General features: G+C 32.6%; 1 pseudogene across 1 annotated transcript; it reads right to left on the bottom strand.

Moving 5' to 3' along the window:
• Positions 1-90: 90 nt before the first annotated feature.
• Positions 91-3,080, bottom strand: LOC147930066 (protein NLP3-like; annotated as a pseudogene). Its single transcript, XR_015574747.1, has 4 exons — positions 2,253-3,080; positions 1,859-1,915; positions 1,060-1,771; positions 91-961 (listed from the first exon to the last, which is right to left on the bottom strand). The product of XR_015574747.1 is annotated as a protein NLP3-like (transcript).
• Between the last annotated feature and the right edge of the window lie 7,579 nt (positions 3,081-10,659).

Genomic DNA, 10,659 nt, shown 5'->3' with positions numbered 1-10,659 from the left:
ATACAATGCAAATGTAGATTACTGTAGATAACGTCTCTCACAAAATCATGATAGCTTAAGCTAGTAATCTATACTATAAAGGATCACAAAAAGCCAACAACTAAATGAATACTTTTATATCAAACAAGTTTGTTGCATACATATGTAAAAAATAATAAAAAAAAGATATACAAACCAAGCCAGAGTACATGGATGTAATTAGGATGATGGAATTAGCGAAGAAGGTTTAGGATATGGTTAAGAATCAAAGGAAGGAAGAGAGAGAGGATGGTGAACCAAGATTCTGATAGTTTTTTCAAGAGAAGACTTGTAGACTTGTATGCACTCCTCAAGATCAGCATCGCACGTCAGTAGAACCCATTCTTGATCATCGTCCATGTACTTGAGACTGAAGTTACTTGTCAAAACATCATCCATCTCAAACCGCTTTGCGATCTCTCTTCTGAGGTCTGTGAGACGCGAGTGGGGCTGCAGGCACATCCTCAGCATGGAATCTCTAAACATAGCCTTCACTTTCATCCCGTCGAAGCTGTTGCGGATGGCAATGGGGGTAAGGATGAGGTAACACGAGCTGGCCTCTGGTCCTCTTGCAGGCTGCTTAGAGTAAGTAGCTGTGGATGGCTGAGAGCTGGTTTTTGAAAGCCACTAAGTTGTTGCTCTTCGGAGGAGCAACAAGTACTTGAACCTGACGAGCTATGGCTACCAGCTGATAACGAAGGTGGTGACTTAGGAGGAGGCACATGGACAGTTTGGTTTGGATTGATCAAAGGAAAAGAAGAAGATTGAAGTTGAGGGAAACTTGAGTAGAAGGAGGCGAGATGGAGAGAGCCTTGAACTCCTTCAACAGAGTCCATCACCACCTGCAGTTTTCGAAGAGAATGTCCAACTTTCTTGATCTTCCTCGATGGCCACCTTGAGATTCCGTGCTGTCTGCAGATCCTCTTCAAGGTCGTCGGACATACTGCAATATGTAATGCAATCATCATCATCATCATCTGTATATATATATATCTATCCAAATTAATTAATTAAGGAGTATGTATGTATCTGTATATCTACCCCCAATATTTTTAGCAGCGTCTTTAAGGCTGCCAGCAAAGTGTTGTTTGAGAGTCTCCAAAGTGATATCGTTCTCAGCCCTTGTCTTGCGTTTCCGGCTCTCCAAGGAGGAAGAAGAAGAAGAAAATGAAAGCGACTTGCCCTTGTGATCCGTAGCCTCCTCTTGTGCTGATCGGCTAGAGTGATCTGTGAGGGGCGTGGCTGTGTCCCTCACGTCTTTTGCAAGTTGGTCGTCTACCATCAGATGTGGTGAGCTCTGGAAGCGTTGGTTGAGTTGGGAGACGAGGGTCAGCCTCTGAGTTTGAATGTCAAGACAGTCTCTGGGGAAGAAGAACTCGAGAACAAATTGGACGGTGCGGTTGTGTCTGGTCAGGAGAGGCACGGCGAGAGCAGCGTGGAGGTCCAACATCTTGGCGTAGTGGGAGAGAGGGTAGCTCCACTTGCTGAAGATGGCCACATCTGTTACGAAACACTGTTTCTTGGTAGCAAAAGCTCTTCCAGCGATTCCTTGGCCGCCGAGTAGATGGTGCTCTGAACAGGCGGCCAGGAAGCAGCGGCTGTTTTGGTCAGCGGCGTAACAGGCGGAGATTAGAGGTGAAAGGGTGGATGAGTCTTGGTGCCCCCACATGATGGCTAGAGAGAGTCCGTGCCAACTGCAGATGCCTTGGAGAATCGAGGCCACCTCTGTGTGAAGGTCGTCGTCTGCGTGGGGCTGATGGGAAAAGGACACCACTGAGAGATTATTATTCTATGTAGAGAATGTGCAAGTGAATTAGGGAAAGGGACTTGAAGAACTGACCTTGAGAGAGGCTGCAGGAATGATGGAGGAGGTTTGTGAAGTCCGGAGATCAAAGGCCTGGGAGAAATATATTTATCAGATTTGTGACTCTAAATTTAGTCTTGTTTATATAATAGTAACGTACGCATCGAATGTTAACCATTGAAGCTCTTCAAAGGTTGCTTACGTCAACCAAAATAATAATAATGCAAAGACATGGGAGCGAGTCAATGCTGAGCAGTGTTCCAACAGTGCAGTGACAAGAATATATATTTACTTTTAGATGGAATAAATTAGACTCAATCAGACTTGACTTATTTTATCAAAATATATATAGAGTACTCTATCAAATTCATCAGTTTAATGACTTAATCTTATACCTATATATCAAAAGTTAGGTTAAATTCATAATGACCTCAAGGGCATGGCAGATGGTGTGAATTTGGGAGGCATACTCCAAGTTGCGGCGAGTGGTGACCATTTCCATGACGGCCACGCAGTTCCCCGACGCTCCTTGGAATAGTGGTACAGCGAGGGAGGCTCGAACCTGGTACCTACGGGCGTATCCTATGCGAGGGTACTCCTCGCTCCTGAAGAAGCGAACGTCCGGTGTCCACTCAGGCATCCTCCTCAAGAACACGCGCCCAGGCAACCCCATCAGCTGGTCCGACCCAACCTCTGCTGCGAAGCTGTAGCCGGCTGAGGCGTCTCTGTAGAGGGCCAGGCTCTGGCTCTGGGAGAAGGGGTTGAGAGAGTAAGGCTGCTCCTCCGTGCTCAGCACTCTTCCGCTCCTTCTCTCTACAGGCACCCACAGCTGGATCAGCAACTCCCTTTCTCCCATCACCTCTTGCAGGTGCCTCATGGCGCAAGTCACTCTCTCCTTCAGCCCTGATGATGATGCTACCTCATTCTCTTCGTCCCAGCACTCCTCCCACAAGAGCTCGTCCATAAAGTTTTCAGGGAAGTCTACCACGCCCGAGTTGTTGCTTTCTTCCATGAGAGCCGGATGGGTGTTAGACAAAGACAATGATGAGGGATATCTGATGAACCAAACTGAGACAAAATAAATAAAATTAATATAGAGAAAGAGAGATGATGCAAGCATGTGGTTTGATATATAACGCTCTCTCCTTCTTTTCCTTTGTTGTTCAATATCAAACGCCAACGACTCTCTTTTAAAACTTTAAAGAAATTAAAAAGAAAAGCAAATAGCTAAAGAGAGAGAGAGAGAGAGAGCTGCCAAAATGGGATAAGTCAGACAGCTAAATAAAAAAAAAACCCAATTGCTCAAAAAGGTCAAACCCCTTTGTATCTTAATTTATTATAATGTTTGATGAATTTTTGGCGTCGACCTCATCTCATCATCATCTGAATCTTACTAATCCGATCCATCCTGCAGTTACAAGTATTATATATGTATCAAAGATAATCAAAAGAAAAAAAGAAACACAAAAAATGTGAGAGAAATATGTAACTAATGGTAATGTGTGAGAGCGAGATGATGATGAAGCAGCAAGAAAGAATTCAAGGATATTTAATATAATAAAGTAGGGTTACACCTTCTAAAAAGCTCTATCTATCTGCCACGTGACACTTCTGAATCATTTATTTTATTTTTATAACATTTTATCTCATGTTTAATCCAATTAGTAATGGGCTGTAAATGGTTAATGGGCCACATAATTTTATCGACTTCTCAAAGAAAAACCGACAGAATCTCTGAGTTCCGACTTCTTTTCCTCCTCGTCGTTCACTCTTCCCCACCCTTCCTCTTTATCTGTTCAATTCTGCGAAAATTCGAATCAACAAAATATATTATTGGTTTAATATTTACCATAATATGGTTTTTTTTCACTTGAAATAATGAAGTAAAAAACAAAGAAAATCTAGAAAAATATGTTTCTAAGGAAAATTATTACTATTTTAATATCTTTAAATTATGTTAGCGCTATCTAATTTGATATTTATTTTTAACTTTAAATAGCAAAGAAATAACCAAAACTTTTGTATCTTAAAGCTTTTTTAACTTATGCAATTTCATATTTATTTTTTTAAGTATGATTATATAAAGAAATTCAGTTTACAAAAAGTAACAATATATTTACTTTTTAGAAGACACCCGTAAAAAGAAGATATGCTACATGGAAGTTTATAAGAGCAAGTTTTTGAATTAATAACTATAATAAATACATTTAATTCTAAAAATTCAAAATCTTAAATGTATGAAAGCAATTAATCTTAAAGAAATTAAAGAGTAAGCAGTTACTATTGTAACGTATGAAGTTTTTAAAAAACATTAATACTCCACAAAATATATTTGTTATAAATAATAGTTTTTCTGTTTTCTAGAACTAACCTTTAAAAAAAACTTTGCTACTCTTTCCAACTTGCATAATAAATAACAACATTTTCAGTATTTTCATCATCCTAATGAGTCACTACAACCAAATTAACACAAATTTCTTTAATAAATATAATAAATATAATCATGTTATCAACAGTGGACCTCTCTATCATAGGAACACAAACATAATAGAAACATTGTTTTTTTTTAACAAAATTAAGTTTTACTCTACTATATATCTCAACATTTATCATTAAGATTCCTTTATAGTTTTTTGGTATTTTTGGTAAAAACAATTCTTACTTAACTATTGCCAATAAACAAAAGAAAAATTTGATATTCCAAAACAAAAAAACTTTACTTTACATAACTTAATTATACATTCAAATTTTTTGTAGTCCCATTTGTTAAATATATTATTTCCTACATTTTGGTATTGCACATATCTAATATTTTGCTACAAGTATTTTGTTAAGAAGTTATAATATAATTTTTACTCTAACGGATATGAAATACAAAATAATTAATTTGAGAAAAAATCTAAATAAATCTCAATATATTAAGCTCCATAGTATATTTTCTATTATTCAAGCCACGCAACGCGTGGGACTCATTCTAGTCATATACTCCCTCTGTTTCACAAAGAGTGTCATTAAGGGTAAATTAGAAAATTTGATGTTAAAAATCACATTGGAAATACAAAATGACAGTCTTTGTGAAACAAAGAAAAACTCTCAAAATGACACTCTTTGTGAAACAGAGGGAGTATATAAAAGTAAGGTTTCACTCTCTCCTTATTGGTCAACTTGGCATGCAATGCAATTTTAACAAAAAAAATATTTATATTAAAACACAAATTTAGAAACAATTAATTTTCACATTTACCTCACATAATATAAAACTGAAATCATATAAATTCCCCCTATAAATTATGCATTAACTTTATTTCTCCACTAAGTTGTATTAATCAATTGTATTAAAACAAAACAATAAATTAGAATTGTAACTCTCATTTTTCTAAATGTAAATTTTCATCATTTCTCTTCCTATAAATACTCATTATCTTATTCTCTCAGTTTATCACTTTTTCATTCTCTCATCTTCTTCCACTACTCTCAAATCTTTTTTTTTTGTTTTGTTTTGTTTTGTTTTGTGTTTTTTTTGTTATAAAAATCAAATCAAATATCACTGTAAAAGCTTAGTTTTAGAGTTTGTATAATATGTATATCTTATATATATATATTAATCTTTTAAAAGGTTTATCTCCATTTTCTATTTTATATTAACATCTTATAAGTCATTATTTTCATATTTTCTTACAATATTCACCACACAATAAGATCATGAAGTTGAAATGATCCATATCTAATTATCTATTATGACTATGGTTATCTCACATATTCATGTATCATTTTTAATAATTTATAAAGATCAATATAATATTTAAAGATCAATATAATTATTTATAAAGTCTATTTTGTTTTGTAAAGTCTATCAACTCTATTTATAAATACTATTTTGTTTTGTGATCCAATTGATAAATCTGCAAAGATCAATATAATATATATTTTTTTAATGATTTGAAGTTTTTTAAAACAAAAAGAGCATAATTAAACAATTGGTTTTTGTATGTTTAATGAAAATAAAAAATGATCCAAAAAAGGAATAATTCAGCTGAGACTTAAATATAAAAAAAAATTATAATTTTAAAAATACCATTTTACTAAATTCTCTAAAGATGAAACCATTAGTATGAAATCTAGCACTATAAATTAAATTGATGAGTGAAAAACAAAAAATATAAGTTATCTTTGGGGCTTTAAAAATTATTGAGATTGAAGAATTCACATGATTTGGTTGTAAGGTTTTTGTCTCTCCTTATTGGTTGATTTTCATTTAATGTTTCTAATTTTCTATTTTTTTTTTTTTTGCTTTCTAGTTGCTTTAAAAAATATTTAAGACCCAATAAACACAAAAAATTTAACTCACACATTAAAATAAAATTATAACTGAAAATAAAATAAATTATGCATTAATCATATTCTACCACTCAATTTTATTCAAACACAATAAATTACTATTGTAACTTCATAATTCTAAATGTAACTTCCATCATTTCTTATCATATAAATAAGTATTCTTTCAATCTCTCATTCTCTCATATTGACATTCTTTTCCTATCTCATTTTCATGTTCTCTCATTCTCTTCTACAATATCTCAAATCATTTTTCGTTTTTTTTTTATGTTTGATTTCTTATTTTTGTAGTATGGATTGTAAAAAACAAATGAAAAATATCATTGTAAATTTTTAATGCTAAATTTTAATTTTAGAGACTACATGATATATATTTTACATTGTTCTTATTTTAAAATACTCATCTCCATTATCTAATTTGGATTATTATCTTATAAGTAATCATTCTCTCCTCCTCTCCCACCAATATCAAATGTTGTTATATCTCATATGTGTTGTAAGAGTTTGATTCTATAATTTAATTTAGAAAGTATTATATATATATATGGGAAAAATGTCATTAAAATCCCCAAGTCTACATTTTCGTTGATTTAAATCCCGAACTCTGCTTTTGGAGGAAAAAAACACCAATTATTTGTTGACTTCCAAATAAATCGCAAAATCTCGTTGACTTAGCCTTTTGAGGCACAACGTTAAGTATTCAAACAGAGAAATTAAACGGGGTTAATTATCTGTTAACGAGATCCGTTAATAGCAAAACGACGCTGTTTATAACACCCTAAAACCCCCCAAATTGAGAAATCGATTCTCAATTTCTCCAATTCACAAACCCTAATCGATCTAACCCTAGTCGAACATGATATCTTCGATGACGAGAAGATTCCAGATCTCTTTTTGTTATACACCGGAAGAACGGTCGACCAAGATTCTCTTCAGTTCTCGATGTAAAGATCGTTACACCAGCTCCACAAACACACTTCAATGGCACTCCACGGTCGAACGAAGCTACCACCGATGTCTTTGAGCTAGAACTCATCTCGTCAACTCGAAGAAGAAGAGAGAAACCGAAGAAGAAAAGAGAAATTAAAGAAGAAAAGATAAATTGAGATCGATTAGGGTTTGTGAATTGGGAAAATTGAGAATTGATTTCTTAATTTGGAGGTTTTAGGGTGTTATAAACAGCGTCGTTTTGCTATTAACGGATTTCGTTAACAGATAATTAACCCCGTTTAATTTTTGCGTTTGACCACTTAATGTTGTGCCTCAAAAGGCTGGGTCAACAAGAGTTTGCGATTTATTTGGAAGTCAACAAATAATTGGTGTTTTTTTCTTCCAAAAGCAGAGTTCGGGATTTAAATCAACGAAAATGTAGACTTGGGGATTTTAATGACATTTTTCCCATATATATATATATTTTACATTGTTCTATTTTTTATAGATTCATCTCCATTATCTAATTTGGATTACCATCTTATAGTAATCATTCTCTCCTCCTCTCCCACCAATATCAAATGTTGTTATATCTCATATGTGTTGTAACTTGTAAGAGTTTGATTCTATATTTTAATTTAGAAAGTATTATATATATTTAACATTGTTTTCAATTTTTCTTTTATTTATATAAAAATAAAATATTTCTTTTATATTTCTTGCTTTTCTAATCTATTCATATTTATTTTTAAAATTTGCATTGTTAAATTTAAATTCACATATGTTGGTTTAACAAAAAAAAAATTAACTTTATTTGAGAATTAGATGTTCCTATTCATTTTTAAACGATCAATGTGTAGCATAATATATATAAGCATTTTATCTTGCAATTACAAGTTCCATTTCCATTACTTAACTCCATGGTTAAACTATAATATATGTTGTCCTATTTGTAGGAACAATAACATACTTATTTTAACATATTTAAAAGAGCAGATGATTAATCGAAATAAACATTTCTCCAAATTTTATAATTCAATCAATGTGAGTGTACTTATTACTTTGAAAAACCTTTACATTGAAGTTCATAAAATCATATAAGAAAACTAAAATACTATGTCACTTCAAATTTGGAAGGAAACACTTGGTATTCCTTTTAAAAAAAAGTCAAGACATATATGAAAATTTAATAATATTAAACTCACTTTAAAGGCATAAAAAGTCATTTAACTCAAAAATAACTTCTATCCAATAATTCCATACATTCTTCCCACAAATAATATATATATATATATATATGTTCAATATTATATTTAAATATTACAGAATTTTTTAGTTAGCTAAACTTATAGTCACATATATAGAATATATATACATAAGAATCTATATTACTTATTAACACCATAATTCAACCCATTATTTGCTTAACTCAAAATTGGTTTCAAAGCCAACTAAAAAAAAACAGAAACGATCTTATTGATATTAGACCAAAACATGGGCATACAAACATAATCACTTACACGGAAGATAATTACTTTTAAAAAATAACTTATTATTGCAACATCAACGTATGAAGGGTTTACACAAGCAGTTGATTAGAAATCTAAAATACAATAAATGTATTGGAAACAATATCAGTCAATGATAAGATTGGATACTCAAAAGCAAGAAACAACATCCTCATAATTCATAAAAAATAAACGCTCCAATTGTACACATCTAAATGAAATAGTATAAACATATAGTATATTAATACAAGTGACTGCGAAGTCCATATATGCCTAATTAAAACGAAATAATACAAAAGAGAATACGAAAAGATAAAAAAAAACAAGAAAGTGTCAACTACACCACAACCCACGCGTTGCGTGGGGAAGCACCTAGTATAATAATAATAATTACTCGTATTCTTGAAGAATCTAAAACAACAACAACTGGATCCAGCTTGGCTAGAGAGGCAGAAGAAGAACTGAAGATGGAAGGAATCTTTAGGTCGTGAGCGTGCAGAATCTTTTTGAAAGGGTCCACACCATAAGATTGTCAAATATTTTGTAATCAGATCACTATGATCAATATATATGTACTGTATATCCTATACTTTTTTTTTGTTCCTGAATCTCCGAGAGTTTAGGTGGTCCAATGCTGCACTAGGAAAATCCAAGTTATTTTGATTGTGGGTACCAAATTAGCTAGCAAAAGTCACTTCTTCAGATGTACTTACTTACTACTTCTCATTATAATGTTTTTTTTTCTGATGTAAAAGCTAGGGTTCCGAGATATGATTTAATAAATACGCTCAACTAATCACTAATCAAGGTGATTGATTCCATGAAAGATTCCAAAAGGGACATGTCATAATGATATAAGCGAGCAAATCGTGTGGTAAAATTTGTATATATATGCTTCTTTTTCGCATTATTTTGTGCTTTTAATTAGTCTCATTTGTTTAATTACATCATACTAATTATAATAAATAAAAAATGGCATCATTTTTGTTTATTTTCCGAGAAACACGATTGTAATTTTTTTTTTTGAAGAACTAACCGGTCTTAATTAACAACATATATGACCTTTCAAATCTGATGATACGATTATTTTGCCGTTCTATCTAGTTTTTTTTTTAGTTCTATAGTTTAAAACGAGAAAAAAAAAAAGATAAAAGAAAGAGTTAAGAATTGTTTAAAGGGAAGCCAATGAGATGAAGGCAGGTGGTAAACGAAGCAAAAACAGTAGATAAAGAGAAAAAAGAGAGAGGTCACTTATTAGTTTGCGTTATCAAAATTACTAGTGTGATGACTCTTGAGGATTACGGGAAGCCAAAGCCCGTCCATGCCAAGCTTCGCAATATATATATATATATATATATATTCATCAGAAATGGTTTAGCATATCATCAACCCTAATCGTCATACGTCCCTAATCGTCATACGTGTGATTGGAATTAATGGGTAACACGCTCATATATATTAGTAGAGTTTAGAGACTATGTATATGTTAGAAAAATTAGTAGCAAAGCCTTTAAAATGTTGCTTTTGAGGAGACATATTGATAACCCGTAGAATAGTTTGACCACCCATTTGCCAAACTAAAATTCCATGACTTCAAAAACTGAACGATATTAATTTGCTTCTTGTATCTCTTAGAAGAGTTTACCTAGCTCTACCTACTTGCATAAAAATTAAGAATATTGTTTCCCTTTTAGTTATAGCTTTTGCTAAAGTGAATCTAAACTCCACTCTGATCCCTTTCTTTTTATTTTTAAAACTGCGCACACAATATTTTATATATCACATAGTTTGTTAAAGACTGAATCTCATATATGGGATTTATTAGTCTAAAGATAGTGTCTAATTATCCTTCTTCTTTTTATTGCCATTCTCGTCTCGACGTCTCGTTTACGTGCCTTGCACACACACACACACACAAAAGAAAGAAAGAAAGAAAAAGCAGAGTTGTATTTCTATCTCAAACCATTAAACTAGTCCTATAAATATATAGTAAGGGCTGGGTTGAGAAATCAATGATGGATCTGTCCGAATCTTTCTCTATATGACATCAGCAACCTGTCAGAA

The sequence above is a fragment of the Camelina sativa genome, chromosome 12 (assembly GCF_030686135.1).
Source record: "Camelina sativa cultivar CO46 ecotype springtype chromosome 12, ASM3068613v1".
In the NCBI taxonomy this organism is placed as follows: domain Eukaryota; kingdom Viridiplantae; phylum Streptophyta; class Magnoliopsida; order Brassicales; family Brassicaceae; genus Camelina; species Camelina sativa.
This window is presented reverse-complemented; position numbering and strand designations above follow the sequence as displayed.